Source organism: Dromaius novaehollandiae, chromosome 1 (assembly GCF_036370855.1).
Source record: "Dromaius novaehollandiae isolate bDroNov1 chromosome 1, bDroNov1.hap1, whole genome shotgun sequence".
Lineage (NCBI taxonomy): Eukaryota > Metazoa > Chordata > Aves > Casuariiformes > Dromaiidae > Dromaius > Dromaius novaehollandiae.
Window position 1 is genome coordinate 79,822,540 of NC_088098.1, and position 27,380 is coordinate 79,849,919.

Below are 27,380 nucleotides of genomic sequence, written 5' to 3' on the forward strand. Positions count from 1 at the left end.
TGAATCCTCTGTACCGAACACGAGCAAATCTGCCTCTGGAACAGATGCAGACTGAGGTTTCCAATGATCTGTTTGTCTCTTCGGGCACTCATTTTTCCAGTGCCCCTTCCCCCTGCAAATTGCACACTGATCTCTCCTTAGCGGAATTCCATCTCCCAAATTCCCTCTTACTCTATACCCTCTTCTACGTCCTTGTCCTTTCGGAAAACTCCTTCCCTGAGAGGGAGTTTATGCTTGGGCAAATGCAGCTGCCAAGATTGCAGCATTTTGCCTCTTATCTTTCAGTTTCTCCTTTTGTTTTTCCTTTCTCTCCACTTCTTCCCTATTATTGTACACCTTATCTGCAATTTCTATTAATTGTGATATCGACATCCCCGACATACCATCTACTTTCTGAAGCTTTCTCCTTATATCTGGTGCTGATTGTCCTACAAATAATGTAGTAAAAGTTATTTTATTTGCTTCGTCCTCGGGATCCAAGTCTGTCCATTTTCGGGCAGTTTCACATAACTGCTCGTAAAATGCAGAGGGATCCTCAGTCTTACCCTGTGCGATTTGATATAGTTTTGCAATATTTTTGGGCCTAGGCACTCCATGCTTTACCCCATATAGTATTAACTGTTGGTACTGTTTAGTCATTAACCTGCCTGCCCCTGTGTTTTGATCCCAACCCGGTTCCCGGGTCGGCATAAAACGGTCTGGTCCGTCTCTGGCATTTTGCCTTTCATTTTCCTCTTGAGCTTTATCTAATACCATTCTTTTCTCCTCAGGTGAAAGCAAAGTATTTAAAAGCACCTGTAAATCCTGCCAATCTGGATTATGATTTTCAATTATCATTTTAAAGGATTGATACATCTTTTCTGGATTTTCTCGGTACGACCCGGCAGACTCCTTCCAATTCATTAAATCTGTAGTTGACAAAGGGACCTTCACATACACAGGCATCCCGTCTGGTCCGACTGCTTGACGCAGCAGGGCCTGAATCACGGGATTTTGTTGAGCCCGAGTAGCCCGAGTTCTGCCTGCAATCGGGCTACATGCCTCACTTCCCTTATTTCTGCTATTAACACTATCTTGATCTCTTTCAGGAGAGACCAATAATTGTACATCCTCTTCCTCATCACCCGCTTTTAAACATCTTTTCCCAATGCTACAAGCAGAGCAACACCGAGACATTTTCTCTTTGTTTCCCATCATCATTAACACATTTGAATCAGAGATCAACAGCTTACATTTTTTTTCTAGTTTCATGATCATTTCTCAGAGAGAAGAACAAATCTACATATGGGACCTCATCCCATTTGTTCTGTCTTCTGCAAAACAACATAAGTTGCAAGATTGTATTATAGTTTAGCGTTCCCATTTCTGGCCATTTTTCCTCATCCTCCAGTTTATACATTGGCCACCACTGAGTACAGTATTCCTTTAATTTTCTCCTTGTTAAAGGATTCCCACCAAACTTTCTCCAATGTTTCAGGATGCATCCTAAAGGAGAACAGGAGGATACCCCCACAGATTGTCCTGTTCCCATATTACCACCCTTAAAAGAACGTTCTTACCAATTACGCTTTCGTACACTCCAGTCGTCACTGTCCAAACGTGTACAAAGCTTACCTTTGGTTACCACAACCAATTACCCTTGTATCATACCCTTTATGCAATGTCTCTTAATAATTACTGCGTTGCACCTTTGAGTCGCTTACCTGTTCCGACCGGGGAGGGTGCTCACGGAGTCCCCGAACAAAACGGTCGGTGCGCGCTGGAGTCCGATGAGCAGTGTCTCCCCGCCGGAACTGGCAAGACGATCCGGGCAAGGCTTTACAGCGAGGTCCCATCTGGGTCGCCAGAAAACTGTTGTCCGAAAAGCGGATTCGTTGCCCGGTGTGCAATGAGCCAATAATTACACACTCAGGAGAGACATTTATTTATTTATTTCAGAGTTGCGCAAGCCTGGGTGCTTGGTGGTCTCCCACAAATCAAGCACACCCCCCCCAACTTTTCAGGTAGCATTTATACAATCAAATTTGCCATATTTGTGACTTCCTTCCTCTTATTGCCATATTTGTGACTTCCTTCCTCTTCTACACTGATTGGTTAATGATTTCTTCACATTTCCCTGGGTCCCACCCCTGCTTCTCAAGGTTCTGATCAATTAATTAACACTGCCCCAGCTGGGTCAGTAGGTGTTATCTTCCAAGGCCCTGAGGAAGAAGACATAATCCAGACCCCTTAATCATCACTGTTTTAACAGTGAGAGGAAGCTTTTTACTTCCCAAGGTCTTGGCGCCCAAACAGGCCTTATTTCTCAGCCTTGGCATCCTCCCTTCTGGAGAGTGGGGCACAGGAATGCAGACTGCTTGTAACTCCCTTATCTCTCCAGCCTGCACCAGCTCTGAGGCCTTTTCTTAATGAACTAGGAGCACGGCCTAAGGCTTCAGCAAATTTAGCTACTTATGCTAAGCAAGTGTGCAGCTACTCATGCTAAATAAATTCTATCTAAGATAGAAGTTATCCAAATCTACCTACTTCAAACATTCTTTCTGAGCTTCTCAGGGTTGTCTTGTAACAGTTTCAGCAAAGAGCCCACTATAGCATTCAAGGCAAGTTTAACAATCTTCAATCTGGTTTTCAAGCTCAGCCAGCAGAGAATATAATTGTGTTCACTGAATTTGTGGGAGTTTCCCAATGTTTATGACCTATTCAGTGTCTTTGAAATGCTGACAGGAAATATTTCCCTGATGACGGTTCTCAACAGACAGAAATCTCTGGAGGACAGATGGCCAGGTATGTAAGTAAGCTCTTCCCAGCTCAGCTCTTTGGTTATTTCTTGGCTGTTGTAGCCATATCAGCTGATCAGCTCTGTGCTTCATCCTTCTTTGACTCAGTTTGAGAGGAAAATGACCTATCTGTTACTGAATCATTGAAACAAGGCTGCTTGGTCATTCTTTCTGGGGGAAAAAAAGATTATTCAATACTAAAGCTTAAACCCCAGGTATGAGGAGAATTTTATAAATAGAGGAAAACAGGAAGAAACTTAGCAAAACAAAAAAGGCAATTGTGCATTAGGCAGCACTTGCCAGAACACTCACGGTTCTGTCACTGACCTTAGCATTCAGACCCTCAGCCTGCACCGTGGCTGACCTAGTGCCTGATCTTTGGCAAGTGACTTCACCATTCCAAGCCTCAGTTTCCTCATATGCTGTAACAGCATGCCAGCAAGCTTAATCCTTCAGGGAACAAGCTCCTGAGACATTTGAATGGAAGGTGCACAAGGAATATTACATGTTTAAGGGACAAATCAACTCAGACTGGAATGGCCTCAAATAAGGAAAGGGTTTCCCTAACTGCTGATGGACATTACACATGACATATAAAAATCACAGCTGACTGCAAAGCTAGCACCAAGGAGCTGTCTCTCTCCTTTGTTTCTTGTCCCTTTTCTTTTCCTTGGAGCTTCCTGATTCCTTATATTGCACTCTCTTTTCTCTGGCTTCAGGCATAGTCTGAAGTTAGGAGTGGCACTCCTTCCTGTGTTCTGGCTTGGCCTTTCTTTCTACCCTTTCACCCATTCTCCCAGCCTTTGCTGATAAGCACCATCCCTTTTATTTGTGGAGGCAGCAATGAAGCTGTGAAGATCGAGAGGGATAATTAAAAGAATGCAAACAAACCATTGAAAGGATAGCCTTGATTAACTAGCACAGGCTAGAACAAACATGTTAGGACCTTGATATAAAAATCCTAAAAGAACAACCAAAATCCTAAATTAGGGCTAATTTCAAATCACTTTCTTTGGCAATTCAGCAGACTCTTTAAAGATGTCAGGGTGGTAATAGGAGGGACAGGAGTCCGTATGAAGAAAGAGGTAGTATTGTTCATCTCTGTAACCCTGATTCCTTCTTCTTCCCTAGACAGACAAATTCTGCTCTAGCAGAATACTCAGTATTCACACTCTGCCTTGCAATCCTCGTCATGGCATCAGAGGACAGTTTCTGAGAGAAATTGTAACAAACCCTACTCACATGGAAAGGCACAGAATGCTGTTCTGGCTAATACCAGGCATCAAGTCACCAATGTGAGATGTGAAAAGTTTGTTAGAAAAAGCTCTCTACCTGCCTGCCTAGGAAATCATCCCAGAGCAGAGTCAACCCTACATGCAGGACAGTGGAAGACCAGATCTCAGCTGTGTCCTGCCTACATGCAGGGACGAGATAGGAGACAGCTGTGTATCCTTCCCCTGGAGGCTTGGGCAGGGAGAGAGCCAAGGTGCATTCCAGCACGTCTTCCTGTGGAAGTGCTTGGGAGACCAGTGATCTGGTTAGGACCTGAGCCATGAACATGATGGAACTTCTGCAAGCTGTACTGGTTCATTATTTAGCTCTCTGTAGGGCATGCTTGCCCTCTGTTGGGTATTCAGTGTGCATGTCTTTGAGACAGGTGTGTGCAGCATGCTGTGGAACCACACTCTTTTCCATCATGTAGAATCAGACATGGACATTTACTACATGAAGGCTAGGGTCATCTCAACCATGAGGAAGTGGCTGGTGAGGTGAATCCCAGAACAGCTTTGCTGTCCTGTCTGCACTTAAGCTGTAGCAGCTAGCTGTGCGTCACACACTCAGACGAGCAGTCGAAGCTGCAAGAGTGTCAGCAGAAAGCTCTCTGGTATTTCAGAGATGAATCTGCTGTATTAAGCTAGTCTAATCATGACCTTTTCCATGGAGTATGTTAGCCTGTACTCAGTAGTGCTTCTCCAAACACAGAGAAGTGCAGCAGTCTCATTCAGAGGGTAGGTAAAAGCTGGAGACAACTATACTGGTATCAGGAGGAGAGGACTGCCACTCTCAGAGGAGTCAACACAGGTATTTATCTTCTGTTTGCAATCAGATGTATGTCACAGATGTGCCATTCCACAACAAGCCAAAGACTCCATCACTTCTTGGACTTCAAGAGTCTTTCAAAAGTAAAACTCATACAGCTCCTTCTAGATGACAGGACATACTGTTCTGTGATCACACAGATGGTGTAGACCACTGCCTTTGGCATAAATCACCTAACCAGCTACCTACATAGCTAGACACTCCAGTCAGGTATGTAACCTTGCTGTGAGGTGGGAGACTTCTAGTCTAGAACTAGAACTAGACTAGTTCATTCTGAAATCTATTTTTTGTCATAGGAAAATTCACTAAGAAGGAGAATTTTTTTCAAACGTAGCCAGAGCTCTTCCTCTCTCCTCTCTGTCTGCCCTGGGGGCTTCATTCAAGAGAACAACAATGTCAGAAAAGGCAGTGATACTGCTAATTTTGCTTATGACTTCTCTGATACAAACAAAAGGTAACCTGAGCATATTTTGAAGTTCATTGGTATTTACAGGAAAGATTTGGTCTAGGATCTTTTTAATTCAAACCTGCAACAAAAGTCTTGTCTGCATTCCTGAAGCAGCAAACTCAGACACTGCGATATTATCGTTACTTGTTAGCATGACCAAGCTGTTCTCAGTGATGTACAAGAATCATAAATAAAAGGACAGATGCTCCCTGTAGCTGAGAGGCCTTTGGCATCAGACTTGGGTTTTATTTCTGAATGAGCTGGTAGCATTAAAAATTATAAAAGTCTCAAAATATATCTAGCTCTGTTTTGTTTCTTGCAAGTTCTGGTGAGTCTCAGTAATCCTCTGCCTGTGTTGAACAGAAACCTACCTCTGTCCCCTGAGGTCTAGATAGTATTTGGGCCCTGAAATCACAGGAAATTTTGTGAACTGTGTCAGTCACTGTGACAGTTCTGGTTCACTCAGATGAGCTTCCTTTGTTTTTACAGAGGACTAGCTGAGGACCAGCCCCGTTGGTGTATAAGTCCTTTAACATTTTTTTAGTTGATTTGATTTTTCCTTTCAACCACCAGCCTAATTAAACTATTCCTGTATCTGGGAGTGCAAGTTCAAGATGATCCTCCTTTGTCCAGGAAAATATGAACTGTCTTGCATGTTACTATAATCCTCAGAAGATTGGGAGGAGGGCAGTTTGCTATTGTTTTTAAGCTCTGATTTTTCCAAACATGTTTTTGATACAAAGGTGAGGGAAACCAGCACATTCCCCTAGATCCCACAGATATGCTAGAGGAAGAGGAAGTAAATCACCATGTCACACAATTTCTATATACTTCATTCAGTAATCCCAAATGAATTAGGATGTGAACAGAGCACCGAAGAAGAAAATAATGTTATGAAGGGAGAAATATCACCTCATGTTGTATGTTGTAAGCACTTATGCATCAATGTTTATGCTCTCTTTTGTTTCTCCAGGGGGATCTGGTGTCTTTGAATCTGGAAAACCAAATGGGGAACTTAGTGGAGACCCAAGAGTGTACCGCAGTACACAAACACAGAATTCAGCTGGGATCCCAGGGGGCAACCACATAGTAAGTTAATCATGTTTTTTCCTATTGCTTTAATGTAATTTTTCTCTACTTATCTATCAGAGGATAGAGAGGGCCAAAATATACTCTGCTCAACTCTTTTTCCGCAGTAGTCATAATAGGCTGAATATTTCTCATCCATTAACAGATCTGGACTTTAGCAAAAGACTGGGCGGGTAGTTCCCGTGGTCAGTCACGCATGAACCAGATGCACCCTCCCCAGAGGCCTGCTGAGGGGTTAAGATAAATGTTATGCAGGAAACAGGAATTGTGCTTTGTGGGAAATTCCATGATTACAGTCTTTAGTTTTGCTTCAAGTGAGCATGAAACACTGAATGATGACATTTTATGTCAAAAGGCATTTGGGGAAAAAAATGTTTTGGGGTTCACCAAAATATTTACTTTCACTAAAAATTAAAACAATTTATTTTAACCTGTTTCTATTTTTATATTTTATTTCTCTACCAGAATACTGAGAGGCAAGACTAAAGGGAGACCCTGTAAGAACATTCAAGAGATAACCAACTTCTCTGTAGTAAAGGGAGCTGTCTGAATGTGCCCCACAAGCAGCATGAGTTCTGAAGTGCTTTACATTTTTCTGGATCAAAAAACATACATTATGAAATGAAAATATGAAACTTTTGCTAAAATTAAGATAGCACATAGATTTTGTTCTTTCTGAGTTAATAATTCTCTGATGTGGGTTTTGTTAGGTTGTTTTGATCAGTCAATTTTGATTTGATCAAACATACAGAAAATGTTCCATTTGAAAATGTCTGACCAGAACTACCTAGAAGAACTCCGTACACAGGTTATACCTTAGTAAAATAATAATATATTTATACATGTAGTTCCTGAGTTCAGCATCTGTTTTTGTTTTTTCGCAGGTGCATTTGACATCTCTGAAGAAAGTAGTGGAAGTGAATCTGAGACCAGTATATAAATTCTTATCATGTTGCTTTTCTCCAAAAAATCACAGTCTTACCATTTCTACTCTTGATAGATGCACTCCTTATATTAAATGGAGCTGCTTTGAAAGGCATTTCCTTGTCTGGAGCCTTTTCAGAAGTGTGGAAGGACAATCAGAGTTGGAATCTGCTTCCACCTGAGACAAATTGGATGGGTCCACCGAGAGGCAATGTACAATAATTAAAACTGTATCCCAAGATTGTCCATGCTACTGAGCATGCTCCAAAGTAAGTTCTGTTTCTGGATGATGTAACAACCAGAACGCACATAAAAGTCTGCAGGAAATTAAAGTAGTTATTGAGGCCTTCCCTTGTTGAAAGAGCACACATCTCATTCTTGCCCGACCTCTTTTACTTCCTGGCATAAAAATTACAAAAAAATGATTATTAGTTTTACAGTTTAAGAATAAAGCAATGCTATTATTAGGAATCTCACAGGAGTTCCTGAACACTTTGTGTTTCTGAACATGACTCACGGCAGGCTAAATCTTCCTGATGCATTTGTCCTCAAAGTCCATTTCAGAGCCTCATATATCTCACTGGCAGGATTTTTTCCTATCTGGCAGCCTAAAATGTCTTTTTAATCTACTTCAAAAGACAGTCTCTCCAGCTTACAAATTCTTTAAGACTGGAGCAGTCATGAACAACTTCCTTGCTTCCATATCCTGAGCTCCCAGAAATCTGCATTTTTAGGATGAAGCACTTTGGCCTCCCATTGGCCATGCTTCAGGTCTGGGTTTCTGCAAAGCTGCTGTTTCCGGCTGGCTATGCTGTCTCTAACTGCAAGCCCAATCATTATTCATTTTGCAGGTTTGATTCAGCAGTGCTCAGACCCTTGAGAGTTTCTCCGGCTCCAATAGGACATGGATTAGTCCTTACCTGCTTGAAATCACTCCTTATGCATTTATGTGTGATAGTGATTAGACTTTTCACACCACTGGCTGTACAGCAGAGGAGATGATTTAAAGATGGTTGGAAATTTAAGAACTAATTTCATGGCTTTGAAATTGTGGTAATTGCTATGATTCAACAAAAACAAGACTTGGAAAAAAATCTGCCTTCAAATACCACCTTTTATGTCATTTTTTCTTGAATCAGTATCCTTACATATATTCACTCTAATGAAATATATTTATAAGCTAGTTTCAGTCTGTGCTTTAATTACAGACTCTTAGATCTTTCTTCATAACTACAAACTGCTGCGCAGCCTTTTATCCAGACCCCATTTAACTCAAAGGCAAAATACCAACCTTTTGTTTACAGGATCAGGCCCCATGCTCATTCAGCAGTGCTTGAATAGAAAATCAGCTCAGAAAAAACAAAACACAGGCCCTAAAATTGAAATGGTGAAACACCCTAACACCCAATACAAGATGGTAAGAAATGCTGTTGAAACAGAATCTCTCTTCAAAACAATTCAACACTGGCAATTTTTTTACCCTTTTGGAAAAAAATGACTGACAACAAGCAGCAGCTTTTCCCAACGGTTTGGCAAGCCTCCGCTTTTAGACGGGCAAGTCCTGAATAATTTATAGCTCTTAGCCCTGAAGTCAGGGGATATCTGGCTGCACAGTCTCTCCTTTATCACCATTTCCCTTTTTTAGCAAATGCATAAACCTTAATAAATGACATTACACAAATATACAAGGAGACATGAGATTTGTCGTGAGGATCCAGGGCACTTCATAGTCCCCTGGACTCTCACTGGAGTCTCTGTCAGTACACTTTTTTTCTCTTCTTGCTCCTTATTGTAAATCTTGGTGGTAACTTGGGCTGAGATAGTCATACAGCACCAAAAAAGGTAAAGTCTTGTACAGCTGTATGAAATGTGATGCGGTTAAACTGGGAGTAATAAAGGGGGAGTGCAACACGCCTACCACAAACATAAAGATGTTGTGAATGCTAAAATAAGACACTTCCTCTTTCAACTCAAAAGCATGATTGGCGTGTTGCCAGATAACAACTTGTGGGACAGGCAGACCTATAAGCACAGGTCATATTGCATCCCAGTCCTGAGTGGAACAGGTGAGGAATCCATACATTGTGAACTGCCTGATATAATCTACAGGGCCACCACCAGTAAAATCCCCTTCATTTGTCGGGTTTTGTGTAGAAGCCAGTTTGTGGCATGTCTGTCTTACAGCTCTTGCTACTTACACTCTTTTTCTTTAAGACTTACCCTAGTCCTCCTCTCTTCAGGATATAGTTCATAAAGCCAGAAATGAGCCCAGGACAAAGGCAAAAGCATGAGACTAGAGGTTTAACAAGTGGAGAAGAACAAAAGATTGGGAATATCAGATGTGCAGTAGAAAAAAATGCAACTTAAGGATAACATGAAATTATCAGTAAGGTATCAGAATCACAGGAGAACAGTGACATTACATCCTGGCAAAGCAGCAGGGCAAGAAGAAGGTATTTAACTGAAAAGTAAGGTAGCAAGACATAATTAATCAAGAAGTGATTACAGTGAGGAAGGACACTGGGGGTTAAAAAACATCTGTTTACATTTTAATTCTCCACTCCTAACCTCCTCCTTTTCTCCCTAAAGGAAATTCTTGTCTTTTTTTTGACTGCTTTCTCCCTGGGGCTCATTGACAGATCTGTATCAGTTACATAAGAGAAAAGCTGGGGGGCTAATGAGAGTATTTCAGTTCAGAGTCACTACTGGAAACACCGGTTTGTCACCTTTTAATTCTCTGCAGCACACACTGACTGCAGCCCATGCCCTCTCACAGACAGCCAGTGCCGAGCACCTCATGGAATCCCATACAGGAGTTTGCATGGCATTTATCAGTTTTGGGTCTGAGGAATCTCTCTTCTGCAGATACTGCTGCTACTAGCGTCTCCTTATTATGGATTTCTGTCAAATCTCTTCAGAATTCCTTTGTGGTTAATCCACCTTCTGGGTCTTGAGGGTTTGTTTCTTTTCCTTGGGGTTGAGCAAGCAAAGGTTTTAGCCTGTTGAGAAGAGACACTTTGGAGTAAGCAGAGAAACTGAGGACAGGGTTTGGTGTCAGAGTAAATTTGCCCTGAGGTCTTTTAGTACTGCATCAAAATAATCCTATCTTGTGCTGTTTGAAATCTGTTAAAAATGCTGAAGGCTCAACTTTGTACCACTGGACTTGATGCCAGAGCAGTCATCATCTGACCTTTCATAGCTGGCGTAAAAGCACCATCTTAAATGCTGTCTCATGTTGGTTCACCAGAAATATGACCTTGTGGTCAACTATCCGGCTTAACCCTGCTGGGCCCATGTCCAGTATTAATGATGACAGAGCTATAACACCACCCAGTCTAGACCAGGAAGTTTTTTTAATATCTGGTCTTTAATTCATACATTTTAATCACCACATGTCTCATACAAAGTCAGCCATGTTTAAAAGCATGTTATGCTGCTAATTAAGATAAGTCACTTAATAATTTCAAATAGTTCATTTTCCCAAGGCAAGCAGGCAGCTCCTTCCTGATGAGGACAATTAAAGGGTGGCTCTCCAAGGATGATCACCTGTGTAGTAGACTCATGGTGGTCTACCAACGGCCTCCTCACACTACAGTAGATGGCTGGGGATGTTCACATTTCTGGAAAGCGGCCCTTGCAATCCTCCTCCTTATGGGCAATCCTGCCAATTGCAACGGGGCTGCTCACAAAAGCAAAGCCAGAAGGATCAAATCTAGATGACGTGAATTTATAGGATTTAACGGGAAGTTTTTAAGTGCTGTATGATGCAAGCCACAGTTATAAACGAACATGCTAAATTCTGTTACAGCAGGTTACAGCTTTCAAAAAAACGCCCATGCTTTCCAGGCTGCTGGCCCTTTCCAGGCCTGGAGCAGAAGTTGGAAACATTGAGACTATGTATAAGCCTACAGCACCTCTCCTCCATTACCTGAAACGGTATCAACCACCCCAGGGGGAAGCAGGGTCAGGCACCCCCCCCCCCCCCCCCCCCCCCCGCGGGGAGCCCCAGCACCACCATTTCGGAACAGCCTCCGCCCCCGTGTGGGATGGCTGGGTGGGGGAGGACCGGGAAGGAGAGGGCGCCCTGCTCTGCCCTTGGGCTGCGCCTCTGTGAGCCAGAGCACGGGAGAGGCAGGAATTCCCTCTCCTGCCACCACCATAAAATGCGGGAATGTTTCTGGATGGCTGCGAGGAGTCCTGCCTGGCCCTCAGGAGTCATCCTTTGTACGGCCCCCCGGCTCATCAGGCTCCCCGCCGGCGCGGGCAGCCCCGACGCACGGGAATGCCCCTGCGGGGCCGCGCAGCTCCTTAAGTAGCAGCGTGCGGCAGCGGCCCCGGCCCGCGTTCTGCTGTCTTCCCGGGACTCCTGCGGCGGGCGTGACGCCAGCCATGCCGAAGGCAGCCCCGCTCCTCCTAGCCTTGCTGGCCCCGCTGCTGGCCTTCCCCACCAGAGCACCAGGTAACCGCAGCCCTGTGCGGCCAGCACGGAGGACGGCAGACGCTGCGGGGCGAGGGGCGGCTATGCGCGGCGCCCCAGGTGAGGTGGGCGGCTGCGCCCACAGGCCAGCGGTGGTAGTGCACGGCTTCCATGCTAATGGCCGCCAGATACCGTGCGGCCGCCTCTGGGAGGCCGCGTGTCGCGCTACGTCACCCCGGAGCTCGGGGGAGGCGGAGGGGGAGCCGGAGGCTTTCGGCAGCGGCTCCGCCATGCTCTGGAGCCGTTCGTGCCGCGGGGCGGTGGTGGAGGGCCTGTGGGTGGCGCTCGTGGCGCCAAACGGTCGTCGTCCTCCCCCTGCGGCGCAGCGGGGGGGGGGGGGGGCGGAGAACGGGCCGAGGCGGCAGGCCCGGTGTTTTGGCAAACCGTGACGGGCGACATGTGTTACTGGGGCACATGCTGGAAGAAAGCAGGTTTCCTTGTGTCTAGCTAGCGGCCTCTTCCACTGCAGCTCAGCCCTCGCAGCTCTGTAGGCATAGCCTGCAGTCGGAGGCACAGCGTTTGCTGACTGGCGTGTGCTGGCTGTGAAACTGGGCTGTCCCTGGAATTCAGGAAATTTAGCTAGCACAAGCCCTCTTCTCTCAGCAGTGCTCGTTTTTGTGGCTTGATGGACGAGTGAATTCAGCTGAATGTGTGAATTCCCTATGCCCCAAACAAATGCAGCTGTGCTGGCAAAATTGTAATTTTCAGCTCTGTTGCCACTCCACTTTAAATAAATGTTGCAGTAGCTGAATCCTGTTTCCTTTCTCAGATGAAAAATGTGCAGCAGAAATTTCCTCTAGTACAGCTCTGGTACCATGTACTGTAAGCAGGACTGAGTGAGGAACATGAGACAGAAGCACAGTGCAGAGACCCAAGATGCTGTTGGGGATCAATTGTGGAAAATTCTGCTAACATCATCATGTATGCCTGGGGCCTCTAGAGATTAAGATTGCTCTGAAGGACCCACAGCTGAAGGTTTTTTAAGACAGTAGCGTGCTGGGTTACTCATACAGACTGTTTGCTGTGGAGGTTAAAACTGCTGGAAAGTATTTAGTGCCCTCTGAAATACAGGAGAAATTTAATTATTTCTCATAATTATCGTCTCTGGGTGTCACAGCTTCTTACCAAGAGGATACAACAACAGAAGCAGAAGCTGCTGGTGAGTTTGCTTGCTCAGTAATCCACAACAAACTACAGGAGTGGACGCAGGCCTGGAGCCCCCACAAGATCCATGATAGCTTTGGAAGGAGGGATTAGAGCTGGCATTGCCAGATATGGCATTGCCAAATGCAAACCCACCAAAAGACGTTTTGAAGGCTTTTGCCTTCTTTTTCCCTTTGTTACGAACTGGTACTGCATGCAGTCATGTGCCGTAAACCAGGGCGCAGTCATGTGCCGTAAACCAGGGCACAGTCATGTGGTTACAGTTCCCCTTCACACTTACATACAAGGAGTCTCCGTTATTGGTGCATGTGGTTTTCCTTGGTACGGCACCTGGTCTTGCAGCTCTTACTTGTTCTGCTCATCATATGATGCTGTCCTAAAACCCTTCTTGAGTAGTTTAAAATTTCTGCCATGAAAATCAACCCCCCAAATGGGGTTAACAAAAATGGAATGCTTCCTAGAATATGTTAGCCCCCATAATCTTTTCCTGTGCTGTGCAAGTCAGACTGGCCTTTCAACTGCTGAGCTAAAGGCTCTACAGAGCCCTGTTCCTGCTGTTAATCTGCACAGCTGAGTTGCATCCATTGCTATGAGTTTCAATAAGTATTATTGACGGAAACTTCATAATCAATTCATAACAAAAGAGCAATGTTTTTTAAAAAACAGGATGCAGCTCCCTCTCTGAGCCTTGCTCTCTTTTAATCCAAGCTAATTCTATGCCTTCCGTCACTGTAATACAATTTGTAATACATTTATCAGCACTCATTTTTGCAAATGGGTACTGAAGCACACAAGGGCTCTGTATCTTATCAAGAATCACACAGGAATTTCAGAACAGGCATTGGCACTCCTTTCTCCCAAATTCCAGACAAGGGCTGTAAACAATGGCCGCCACCTCTGTAAAGCCAATAGAAGCTGAAACAAATAAATATTAATTACTGAAGTGAGCAGATAAAATTATGAATGCAGAGAAGGGACTGGCCTGCTGAATAAAAAGGAAATATCTCTGTGTTGTCAGACATCAAATCGTAAAATACAGTTTTACTTTTTTTAATATATAGAACTTTTCCTACACAAATATACCAAGTACATGGCAGGTTGTATGTAACTGTGGCAAGTGAAAAGTGGTCTTTTTTTATTAATTTGGTCTGAGCCCTCAAATACAGCATGTCTGAAGCCAACAACCATTTTTTTTTAAAGCAATGGCTTAATGTTTTCAAGTACTATGTAAGCATTAATGAATGACTTCTAACAGAACCTTGCTAGGGAGGATGAGCATTGAGGTACAGAATTCTTGATTCTGCAGCAACCCCTGCTCATTATGTTTAAGTCCATCCAAGGAGTTTTATTTTTTTTCATTTCTAAATTTTGCTCAGGCTTCACTGACTTTTATTTGACATAGAAAATGTCTACAGGTGTTGCCTTTGCCACATCTCAAGAGTGTTCTAGACAACTGTCTAGGTTTTGTCACTTCTTGCATAGTGCAAGTAATATCCTAGATATGTGCTGTCTTGTTTTGCCTTGTTTTGGGCTTTAAATTAGGTCAGATTATTATCCAGTATACTTATATATGTGGTTATGTACAGTCTTTAAAAATGCCCAAGAGAAGTAAAAACATTTTAGAAGTTGGTGTGTAAGAGACTTGATTGCATGTGGTTTACTCCTGTTCTGGTCTTTCCAGGATTGATTCACACGGTGTATTCTGTTACTTAGTGTAGACTGAGACTTGAGTAATGCAGTTTGCTTTCCTGAGGAATGTTTTCACAATCTACTAGAAACTAACTCCATAGAAGTATATTCATAGACAACACTTCCTATTTTCATTTCATCTCATTTAATACTAGCCATGCTTTATGACTGTATGAAACATCTGATAGATGTAATTAAGATAAACTTAGTCAGTTTTCTAAAATGTTTCCAACTGTTTTTGAACCTTTCTCTTTTTGTTTCATTAGATTTCACCAGATCTTATACAGAGAAAGCAGCAGCAAAGATAGTTGGTGAGTTTCCACTTGAATTATAACACTTGTTTAGTTTCCTAGAAACTTGGGATCCTGTGGAAGCATGCTAATACCTCCAAAATATCCCAGTGTTAGTGATATTTAAGGAAAAGCTCAGCTATGAAATGATGAATCTTCCCTTTCCCTGTTAGGAAAAAGAACTTTAAAATTTTCTTGCACTTATGAGAAATGGATTTCCATTATTTAAAAGGTTTGAATGAAAGGGATTTGTTCTAGTTTTCCAACATGTATTCCAGGCTTTCAATCAAAGCTGGTTTTGTCTTCCATAGATGTCAGCTCTTCTGTGAAAGAAACGACTACAGAAAAGAGGGGTGAGTCCATATCTGAGCTATCCAAATTCTTCTCTAAAAAATGCAATAGCTCCATTCCCAACCTCTGAAAATATCCGTTAAATATTAATAAGCATTTCTGTAGTAATACTGATTTTAATACTTTTGCTGAGAAATTTATCTATTTCCCTATAGCCAGTTTGCAACTGTACTCTGCATCTTATGTACTGTTAGAAAATATGTTCTTTTCCAAATTAGATTGTTCTGGTCGTCTTCTGCTGTCTGTCTGATTTTAACTTATTGGAAGTGAGCAATTTTTATCAAACACTTTTTTTCAACCTCTAAATCTACACAGGAAAAGAAAAAGGAGCTGCGTTTAGCTGTGTCTCTGTATCTATTGTGTTCATTGTCACTGAACACATTAGAGAAATTTAATGGAAAAGATAAAGTATAAGGAAGTATGAGAAAATATTTGCAGGAAGGAAAGTTTAAATCATTATTATGTGTGTTTTTTTTTGTTTTGTTTTTTCTTTTTTACAATGTGTCTGCAAGTAAAAGTTATGCTGAATCAACAAAAGAAATAATATAACCTATATTATAATGAATGTTCACTAACACTTTAAATTTCTAGTACCTAATATCAGAAAGAAAGTACACTTGGTCAATCAGTAGACCAAGAAGGATTTATGAAAACTTTCAGTGGGTAGTTTCTATTTGTTCAAATACTTAAATTGCTTTCAACAGATTCATGAGCAAATTAACTGAATAAGCTATTCTGTATAACTTAAACATTCACATTTATTTTAGTACCAAAAATACTTTGGTACTATTTGATACAATACCATCTAGGGAAAGTGGGCTGGGTCCAATTTTGCTTCATGTATTACCAAGGAATTTTCAGCTGAGTTCAGACAGTGAATTTTCCTATTATTTCTAATAATAGTATTCATGTGTGTTAGAGAAAGATCATACAAGCTTCAGGACCTTAGTTTTTGATGCAAGCAATAAAAAAATAAATAAAATATCTTGAGACCAGTAGGGAGAAGTCCTTTTTTGGAGTCCGAGATGCTTTCTTTCATTTACTTTGATTTTTCATTAACACCAGCAAGGGAACAAGACTCGTAAGAAGGCTGCTAATTTGTCCGTTTTCCTTAGCTTTCCTGGGTATCACTGCCTTTAACAATGAAGACTTCACCATAAAGACAACACGTGAGTTGGTATTGTCCTTTTCTTCAGAGCCCTTCATGGCCTTCATACCTCGTATCTCTCTGATAACTCTCTAAAAGTCAGAAAACTGAAAAACTGTGTTTTTGCTTTTGTTTTCCAAAAAGTGTAAGCCTATTTTTCTCCTTGCCAATGGCCTATTTAAGGAGTAAAGTAAAATATCTTAAAAGTATATTAGTTCAGTTTTAAAGTGTAGTATTAAGAAGTGAAGAATATATGCATCACTAAGTCTACTGATGCTAAAACAAGATATAATCTCTATTTGAAATTTGTTCCCACACAGTACTGTCAGTGCTCCCCACTTCTGCCCTGAAGCCACCCAGCTAGCCCCAGCCTAGCTGTCTGCCCACAGCTTTGTTAATATATTTCAATACCACTAAAAGTGGTTTTAGGGTTTTTTGTATTCTTTATTGCTGTGCTAACACATTTTAATTATGCCCTGCAGCAGTTGTTCCTTTCTTGCTGTTGGTGTGGTTGCAGGTTACTCCAGGATGGCATGTTACACTGGAATGCCTCCTTAGCAGACGTGTTTAAGCGTTTATAAGAAAGAAGTATTCTGCTTAAAAGATAAGCACTAATCAACAATTCTTTCTAGTAATTTGCATCTGAAATGTTTTCTTTTTGTCCGGTTGAACTCACCTCTGACCCAACTGCAGATAAGCTCAGTGGGTGCCCTTGTTTCCTGAGAGGGGCTATCTATTAGCCACAGTCTGTGACTGACTATCCAGAGCTCTTGGTTGATTATGGAAGCATCAGCTGCAATCCCAGATTTCTTTTTTGCATTTTTTTTCCATTTGGATTTGTTCTCTTTCCTGAGTTCACAGCATATCTTCTCAAATAGTCAGATCACTACAGCTGAAAGGTCAGCATTTTCTGGTAAAGAAAAAGGAGTCAAAACTTACTGGAGAGGGAACAGCTTCCATAAGTTGGTATTGCTGTTGAAGTAACAGTGATGAGGCCATCAGCAGCGGGGAGTGATGCAGCAGAGTATCTCTTAGATAGCATTGTTTTGTTCCTTTTGATGGCATGACTGTTTAAAAAGACGACTTTAATTTAGTATAGATTTATCGAAAAATGTGTTGTCCGTTACCATAATGAAGTGGATGGTTTCTGGGAGCATTTTAAGAAACGACCAACTGTTAATTGTAACACATCTGTGTATGAAACCAAAAACACCAGCGAAGTGCTGCCTATATACTTCTGTGATCTGTTCCTTATATGAAACATAGTTAGAGCTTTTACCTCAGAGGCCTCAGGGTGGTATTTTTCAAGTAGCCCAGATGTTTTAACCTTACTACGGGGGCACATAGACACACTAGCTGGCCACCTGTGCCTTAATGGTTGCAGGGATTGGAGAGCAGCTAGTGGAGTATGGCTGGCCTGAATATACTCTCTTGAGTTTATTTCTACAGGTGGAATGAGCATCAGTGGAAGCAGAGGCAGGAGTGAATACAGTAAGTTAGTCTTGTACTGTCTGTTACTTTTAAAGTACTTAATTATTATGTAACTCAATTACTGAGTTATATCCTTGCAATATCTCCATGAAAGAGTGTAGCTTTCATTATAGAAGAGGCTGTAGGGGCCACAGAGAGACTAAGACCCAGATTGTTAAAGGTGTGTAGATTTGACTTCAGTGGTGTTTCAGGCCTTTGGGAATCTTAGCCCTGTTTTCACACCAGAGAACTGTGGGGAAAACCAGTTTCAACCCAAGTTGCATGTTCTTTATATGCCTGCCTTTCTTTATCACAAGAGTCCTCTGTTCTTAGTTTTGAAGGCCTTATTCCTATTAAATCTTCTTCCTTAATAATATTGTTAATATCCCTTTAGTCTTGACCTATACTCAGTCTGCCCTTCCAGGTCTGGTTTCCCCCCGCACCTCTGTTAGTGTCTCTCACTCTGGCACACTTACTGCCACATCCTCTGCTGATGATATTGTCTTTTTTTTCTACATCTGATCAAAGCATCCCAACAAGACACAGCATTTCATATGAAATAAACAAGTCAGACTTATTATTAAATTATTTGGGCAAGTTGCCACACAGACAAAAATAGCTCTGAGTTTCTCCATGACCTTGGTGCTTCAGTAGTTGCTCTTCTACTTCTAAGAATTCATGTTTATCTGATTTCACATAGCATGCATAAATTTAGCTCATCTGGTCCTTGACTCTTACTCTCCTGCCTTGGCTCTTGGATTCATGCTTTTGTAGCACAGATATACAACTTTTCTCGTGTCTTGAGTCCCCAAGTGTTGTTCAGAGTTGGTCAGTATGCTGAATAGCTGCACTTGATTTGTGGGAATTGCTACATAGCACAGATGCTTGTGTGTGGTGGGAAATGTGTGCTTTCTAGTGGGATATGTGCCCAGAGGAGTCCAGCCAGAATGCAGCTTCTCTGTCTTATTACATAACATTTGTGCACTGGGTCAAAAATGTTGAGAGATAGGAGTGGTTTAGCTCCCATTAGAAATAAAACTTTTTAATCTGCTTGGTAGCAAGTAAAATATTTAATACATTTTTTTCTTGGTAGTATAGATCTTTAAGAGGGATTTGGATGATGTAGGTGGAGAGGTTTGTGGGTCAGAATACCACTTCCATCCTCTTCTTCCTTCTAAATCTAATCTAAGTGTTTCATGTGAGTGAAACATGAACCTTGTTTTGGTTATAATGGGCTGAAGTGTCTTCTAAAGGCTTTGTTCATACTATTTTTTTAATAGTTGAATATGACTCTCTCACAGAGGAATACTACTTGACTGATATGTCTAGTGAGTTCCCTTTCCCTTATTTTATTTTTGTGTATGCAGATATCTTCATCCAACAGTCTTAAAATTACGCATCTCACATCTATCTTTGATTTTATTCCTTTTATTCCTATAGTGTGTTATGGCCTGTAGAGAGAAGAAGGAAAATCTTATAGTCACTGCCTGGATATTAGCTTCCCAGCCTATTCCTTTGTGAAGTATAGTAAGAGGCAGAAGGAAGGAGGATTTTATTGTTTCCTGTCATTTTTTTTGTCTTAAAAATATTTAAAACATTCAAGTCTGGTCTTCTAGTTTGGTAGGAGAATTTCTTAGAGCTCTCAAGAGATGAAGTAGTTATACTACGTTATGGTGGAAATGGGAAGAATAATGAAGTTTTTATGCACTTCCTTTGTCCAGATATAAACATACTCTGAAATAAATGTTAACAGAACCCAAAGCCCTGTTTAACAGTATTCAGACATCCTTCTCATTTGGCACTGTTTTGATTTTTCTCTGTTGCACTGCCAATATTTTGTTAGTTTTCTCATTGTCATAGATTCTTCAAGCCTGCATCAGATCTGAGTTACATATATGGAACATAAGCAAATGCAAAAATATCTGGGTACTTACTCTGGGAAAGGAAAAATAGCACACTTGTTTTCCCATACTTGACATATGTGATAAACTGGCAGACTTTGCGTGAAAAACTCTGTTAGCTGTTATGGCTATTGCTGGGAGGGAGTGTGGGAAATTCAGCTAGCTCACTACTACTGTTGCCTTTGCTTAGCTCAGCCAACCTTATTTTACCCTGCTGTGGCATTGTACAGTGGCTTTGAAAATAATGTTAACCAAAAATTTCCAGAGTGCTGATTTTATTTTTTATTTTTATTTTTTTAATCTGTAGGTGAGCCCAGCATCATCTCCACAGAGCAATATATGTTCAACAGAACACGTAAGAAGTGTCTTCTTGAATTATTTTTATTTAGCTTATAAGTGACAATATTTTTGTCTTTATTACACTATGCTAATAATTTATTTCTCAGGCACTTCCTAAATTTCACTAAAGAAAATAAATATGAAGTGCTGGAGAGGGGGTTTGTGATTGTGTTTTTATTTTTATTTTTAATCTACAGAAATGTCTTTACACTGGGAGGGTAGAAAACAGTAGTAAGTTAATAAAGGTTTGCATGAGACCTGTAACTCATGACTGAGGAAAATGTGGCAAAGATGGGTATTTTTGCTGTGATATTGTTCAGTGCTTAATAAAATAGTTCCATGGCTCATAATAAGGGTACCTAGATCTTCTGATAATTGAAAAATAAGCGTTTGTCTCAATATCACATATGGAAGACCTCCTTGCTATACTAGGTTTCTGGCTTAGGTTCAGGACAAGGAAAACCATCCGTAAAGAATCAACGACAGATGTAAAAATATAATTCTTCTATGGAGATAATGTACAAGGGATTTGGCCAGTGCACAGCAATTCCAGGATTCTTAATTTTGCCATATAGGGCCATATCTGACTTCTTCCCTGCAAACACAGCATAGCTGGACTGGCATCAGGTCCTGTATGCCAGCCCCAGGTGCTCCATGCTGTGTGCCAGAACCAACAGTGCTCGGTTTCCGGATAACTTTCTTTAGGGTACTTCATATCCAGTTGTGAAGGAAAAAGACCAAGCAAAGTGTAGCATGATTTGCTACAAACAACTGACTTCACTGGCTTGGAATTTTTTGCTTGTTTGTTTTTAATATCTTTTTCTTATGCCAGCAGTTGAGCACAACATCAATATGAATGAAAAATCTGTGACTGGAGGCCCACGTGAGTTCTGTGGGTTTTCTTGGTTTTTTGTTTTTTTTTTTCCCCTGTTCTTTTTCTTCCTTCCTCCACAGCAAAAGTCATGCTCTTCCTTTTATACAGAAGTTGAGCTTACATAAACTATGTACTCTTCAGGATCTTGACCAATTCTCTGTTGATTCTGGGAGAACCCAGACCTTCATGATCTGGACACAGTGCTCTGTGGTCTGATCAAAGATATGCCTGAGCCAGCCTCCTCCCATCTCTAGAAGTTTGTGCACTTGTGTAAGCGTAAGGAAGGGGGGAAATTGGGAAAGTTCATATCTGGATCCTGACTCTGTAATGACTAGGCTTAGTCTCCCACATCTGATCAGACATGAACCGTGGATATGTCTCGATCTGGGTCTGTATCTAAATCTTTTTAAAATGTAGGATTATGTCTGCTTCTAAGAGTGACTTAGTTGGATGGAAGGAAAGGCACAAGTTGAGGTGTTTTGGGGTGAATAAGAATTACCTAATATGGCTTGTTGCGTGGCTGCTTTTTTTGGTAATAAACACTTTTAGATGAAGAGGCAGCCTAGACTCTTTCAGATCATCCTGTTTTTACACTGCCCCTTAGTGTTCTTTGAGGGCTATTCTGATATGTACCAGCTTCCTCGGGCTTTCCTATGTCCTGCTTTTGACTATATAGTTATCTTCACTGGTGGGGACTGGGAGAGGGGAGCAGCAGTGGTGTCCAGTAATGTGACCATTCTGCTTGTTACAGAGGGATCATCTATGTCAAGGAAAATGTAAGAGGAAAAGATCAGCCTTGTAAGTGAATGCTTTTTGCTCAGTTCCCTAATACTGTTTTTTTTCTCAGCAGACAGATGTGATCCTTCCATCTCCTGCGCTGATACATGATATGCTGATACATGATACACTGATGTCTTTTCTTTGACACCTAGGTTTTGCTCTGATATTCAGGTGCCCTAAATTCTAGGATCCTGACCTGATCAGAGGGGCATTTTGGTATTTCTTTCTTTCCATAAGATTAATATGAAACTTGTCAAAACCAATAGATAAATGTATGCATCCAGATTGAGATAACTATCTGCATTTTATCTATATATATTGCAGATATATACGCATATATATTATCTATTTAAAGAACCTCTGTTAAAGAGATGATAAAGAAAAGGGAATTAGCTCTGTAGGATCTCCCAACAAATGGATCAGTCCCTTAGAAGTCCCAGTGTTGAGTGTTACGTCACATTGGGACAGTTGGGAGCTACCTCAGAACCTCATAATTCAATATCCAATTCCAACTCTTTTTTTTCTCTCTTCGCTATAGAATATGATGTACAGAGTGAAGATCCCTTCCCATCAGCTGATAACCTCAGTTCCATCACAAGAATATTTGATTCCTAGAATTACAGAATTTGTTTTGTAGGACAGGAATGCTTTTGTAAAACTTGATTTGAAACTTGTTTATATTTTATATTTTTAGAATCTGGATTACAATAAATGAGCACCTGTGTTTTCCCTGCCCTGCTGTAGTGCTTTGTTTAGTAAGGTCACCAAGAGATACAGAATCCAAGCTGCTCAAATGGGGTTAGAACTCAAATTCCCTGCAAGCAGGAAAAGATGCTTTGTTGACACTTTTCTAGGTATGGTGACAGTATGATATGGGCTGGAAATATTTCTGCCGATTCTTGAAGAGCAACAAAATGGACCATCCAAAGACCTGATCTTGCAGTAAACTAGCAAAACCAAACGGAAATCATTGAAAGCTCTTTTGAAACGCTTCAGAAAACTGGTTATTTTTCTGAGTCTCTGTGCTGCATTCTTTTCCTGGCCTGCTTGGCAAATCAAAGACATGAGGGTAGAGAGCTATAGCTCTGGCTGATGCAGCATGACCGGCCTCTTGTATACCACCAAAACTGTGATTGCATCAGTTCTTGATACACAGATTAAGTGTGTTGTGACTCTTAATACCTGTCCTCTTCAGTGCCCTGTCTGATGTGGGTTTCTAGCATGGCTGACTTTCCTTTGCTGCCAGCTACTAGCTGCCATCTCAGGCTGAAAGCAAGAGAGGAACTATGTGAGGAGAAACTGGATTGTGGTTCTAGGTAGCAATAAGGACCAAGAGAGATTAGGCACAAAAGATGAAGTTTTTGAGGCTGTAGGCTGCACAAGTAGGTATATGTTTGGTGCCATTAAGTATTTCGTCCTCTAGGAATAGTGACAGAATACAAATGGGTAGGCATACAGAGTATGGAAAATGATAGTAAAATCTTTTAAGATGCCAAGGTGCTGCTACACTGCAGTGTGGTCTGGTAGGTTTGAGTAAAGGCTGTCAGATTCTGTGATGGGTTTACTGGCTTTGTTTTCAAATGTGCTAATCGCCAAAAAATGCCTCCTGAATCTATGATGTAAGCATTTCTAAAACGCAGGCTTTCACATGCTCTAACTGTCCTCCTGTAAAATGATAGGGAAAACTACTTCACAAATTCACTTTCAACAACTTTGTTAGAATTTAATTAAACGTTAGAAAAGGTTTCTTTTGGACTGGGCCCTTTTCTAGTCTGAGTTGGTGATGACCTTCCTCATTTAGATCTGTACTATGGCTCAGCTGGTCCATATGTGATAATGCACTTCTGCTATACAGCAAACTGTATACAAGGGCAAATAGCAAGTCTACCTCTGATATACTCTCTCAGTCAATGGCCAAAAACAGAGCAATTACGCAGCGATACTGTCTCTGGTCCTAATTTTGAGCTCTCAGCAGTCTGTTAGTTAGGGACTTCCCAAATCAAGGTTTGTATATTAGTGTCTACAAGTCCTCCAAGCAGTTTCAAGAATTTGTCTAACTTTGTTAATGTAAATTTTGGGCTTATACAATATCTCGTAATCACAAGTTTGACAATTTAACATGGAAAAAGTGTTTCCTCTTGTTTATTTTGGTCCTGCCACCTGATGAAATAATTTGTCAGAATTGCTTAATGGAACAGACTGTCCTAGACTGTCCTTCTGAGACAAGAATCTTTAGCCCAGTATCCTTTTTCCAGTTTACCACAGCTAGTTCACAGCCTATCAGTGTGTATGTGTGAAGGCAAGATTGGTTTTTTTGATATGTGCATATCTGCATTTTTTCAATAGTCAATATAGTCTAATATTTTATTTTCTAGTTACTTAGTATTTTTCAACTCTACACAGTCTGCTTTTGTTTTTATGGCCCTAAACAGTTCAGCATCAGCAGCTTCTGTCACTCTTCTCTGTACCTGTTCCCCCTCGCCCAAGATCATTCATAAGTACATAGAACACAACAGGCTATAGCAAAGTTCCCTTTAGGACATAAATGGTTGCCTTTGTCCTTTGTGAAAATGTAACTGTTTATTCCTGTTCTTTATTTCCTCTTTTTAACTAGATAATCATATGAGGACTCTTTTGCAATTTTCTGTTCTTTGGGAGACTGGGGGATTTCTTCATAAGCACTTAAAAAAAATCTGAAAATGCAATACAAGTCCGATCACCTTTGTCTATGTTCAAAAAACTCTAGCACACTGGTAGGGCACCTTTGTTAAAGTCCTTGTTAACTCTTCTTTTTACATCATATTAAAATCTTACCAATTTGAGACAGATCTTCTATTGCATCCCTCATTTAAAAAAAAGTTTTGATGTAAGAACCTCTTTAACCTTCTCCACAGTAAGGGCCAAAAGGTTTTATTTATTTAAATGTTCCTTCTTTAGAATAGTCCAATAGATTGATCATCTGTTGGTGCTACAGATCCCCAGGCAGGATTTGTGATTCTCATAAGCTTGAAAAAGAATCAGTAGATAGTTTGTATGCCATGGGGAAGCTTTTCCTGAATTCAGATTTTAACAGTGGTTTTGTAACTTAACTTACCAAAGTTTACATTCTTTTCTACTTTCTTTGTTTGGAGAGGTTTTCAACTTTGTTCAGGATTGTTTATTATTCCTGAAAGTGTACTTAAATGGGATGCTTAGCCTTGCTGACTTTAGGAAGGAAGAAATGAAGATGAGAGTTTCTTTTGAAGTCTTTTTGAAATATTTTCCCTGGACCTTTCCCTGATTGCTTTTTATCAATGTCCATGCTACTTTTAAAGTATTTAATCACTTTGGTTGCTGGTATTAATTTTTTTGTACCTGCTCTATGTCATTCCTCCTGAAAGTTAACGCTAGTGTAGAGGATTTTGGAGGGCTGCTGAATTTGAGTGCATTATAGTCATTGTTCCAGAGTGGTTCTTTCAGTAGCGACACTTTGAACCATGTCCTGAGCATTTCTCAGAACTACATAAGAGTTTTTCCATCTGGTGTGTTTTGTGACAATTTGCAAGAAACAGTCATTAGGGTGGCTGAAATTTCAGTCTTGACTTTATGTTCCAACATGACATTTACGCACTCAACATGGGAATAATTGAAGAATCTCATTATGTCAAAGAATGTAAGAATGTATTTCCTTGTCACTGACATAACCTTGGATCTGTTCTGCCAGGTCTGATGAAATTAATGACGTTTGTTATCCTAATTGCAAATCTCACTTTCTGTTGGGTACTGTTCTGTTTGCTAGGTTGACCTTTCTCTTTACTTGAAACCTGTTTACTACAATCCTTGTTATTAAGCTAGAAACCTAAACAATTTTTTTAAAAAATCATTCACTGTGTTAATGTTTCTTGACATCCTGAGGCTTATTGCTGTGTTAATGCACAGCTGCTGCTGCCCTCCACTGGCTGAGACTTCTGTATACTTAGGATCCTTACTGTATTTGAGCAGAAACTGAAGACCCCTGTTTCAGTGCAAGAGCTGACTACATGAAGTGAAAGTGTTTTTCAGAGAATTCCCTTAGCTATTTTGCTTATCTCTTCTGCAGCTGGATATTTGGAACCATATGTTGAAAAGCAGTGCTTTTATGTATGGCAAACTCTTTTCTTCATTGCTAATGTGAGGTAAGAAGTAGAGTTAATGTAAATAAAGATGCCTTTGAACTGTAGGAGCACTTTAGACTATTCATCACTGTCCTGTACCAAATAATAGACATTTTTCAGCTCTTGGTTTTTGATTCCTGTCTGACTATGGGATGGTAGTGCCCAGTTGTTCCTTTTGGCTGTGAAGCAGAAAGCCTCATTTTGTTCTTGATTGAATAGGTGTGTATGTTACAGAACAAATTCACTGCATTCTGTTTCTTTGCCTGTCAAAAAAGAGGAATGGAAAAATAGGTCAGAGAGTAAGAATTCCCCTCAACCCCTGGGAGAAAAATCTAAGGAGCAAGTCATTCTAAGATTATTTGGGGCAAAAGAGAGTTTCTAGGGACTGTAAAGCTGGCATCTTGTTGCCAGCATTATGCAAGTTCTTTCAGAACATTTTGTAAACACACAACTTGGAAAATGTTTTTTAAATGCAGGGCTTTTAATAGTGGGGTTTTTTTTCTAACTACAGTTTTAAATGATCATCTTATTAATCCCCCCCATGAAGCCTAAGATTATAAACTGATCTCTAGAGCATTCTCATATAGTTCCTTTTGCAGTGTGTAACTGTGCATCAAAAATAAGATTTCACACACTAGAGCCCACAGCAGGCAGTTGCATATGTTGTAGAAAAATTCTACTTGTAGTAATTTAGTTCAGAGAGCACCTTTATTCTCACACACGCCACTGGCAGAATGGTGGAGAATCATATCCGGGGAGACCACTTCTCATGTGACCTCCTCATAAGATCAGCTCACTTTCAGTTCAGAATACTAGGTGGAATTGATACTTGGGAATATTCTGTCTGAGAATCATGATTTTAGAAGGCAGTTCTGATCCTCCTTAAGCCAGTGGGACTTTTGTATGAAGAACAAGACTATTGTATGTGAAGTGAAAAGGATGGTAAGCAGGATATTTGCTACTTGTTCTGATCCTGACTCTAGGCACACTCCAGCTTCTACCTTTATCACAGATCCTGGGAAGCAGGAGTTGGTGGAGATTAGGGAAATCAGCTGAACAATAGTAGATCGGAAAAAAATGAAAGTGAAAAGGACTTACCAATTGAACTTGACTCTTCAGCTGGCACAGTGGTGCACTCAAATGATGACCTCTAAACACAACAAATACGAGTCATGAGAAAAAATGATATGTCTGGAAATAGGGTTTTGGTGAACCCATAATTAACTTTATTAGGTTGTTCTAAGTTCTATAGGAATCAAATTCCAGTCTCATTGGATTGACTCTGAAGTATTCCCATGCAAGGAGTTTCTGAAATGGTCCTGAAGCATGTATGTATGTGATTTTTTTCCTGAGACTCACAGGACTAGGATGGACTAGACTGTAGTGTTTGGGTAGCTGAGAAGCCTAACCTAAGATGTGGAGGGACA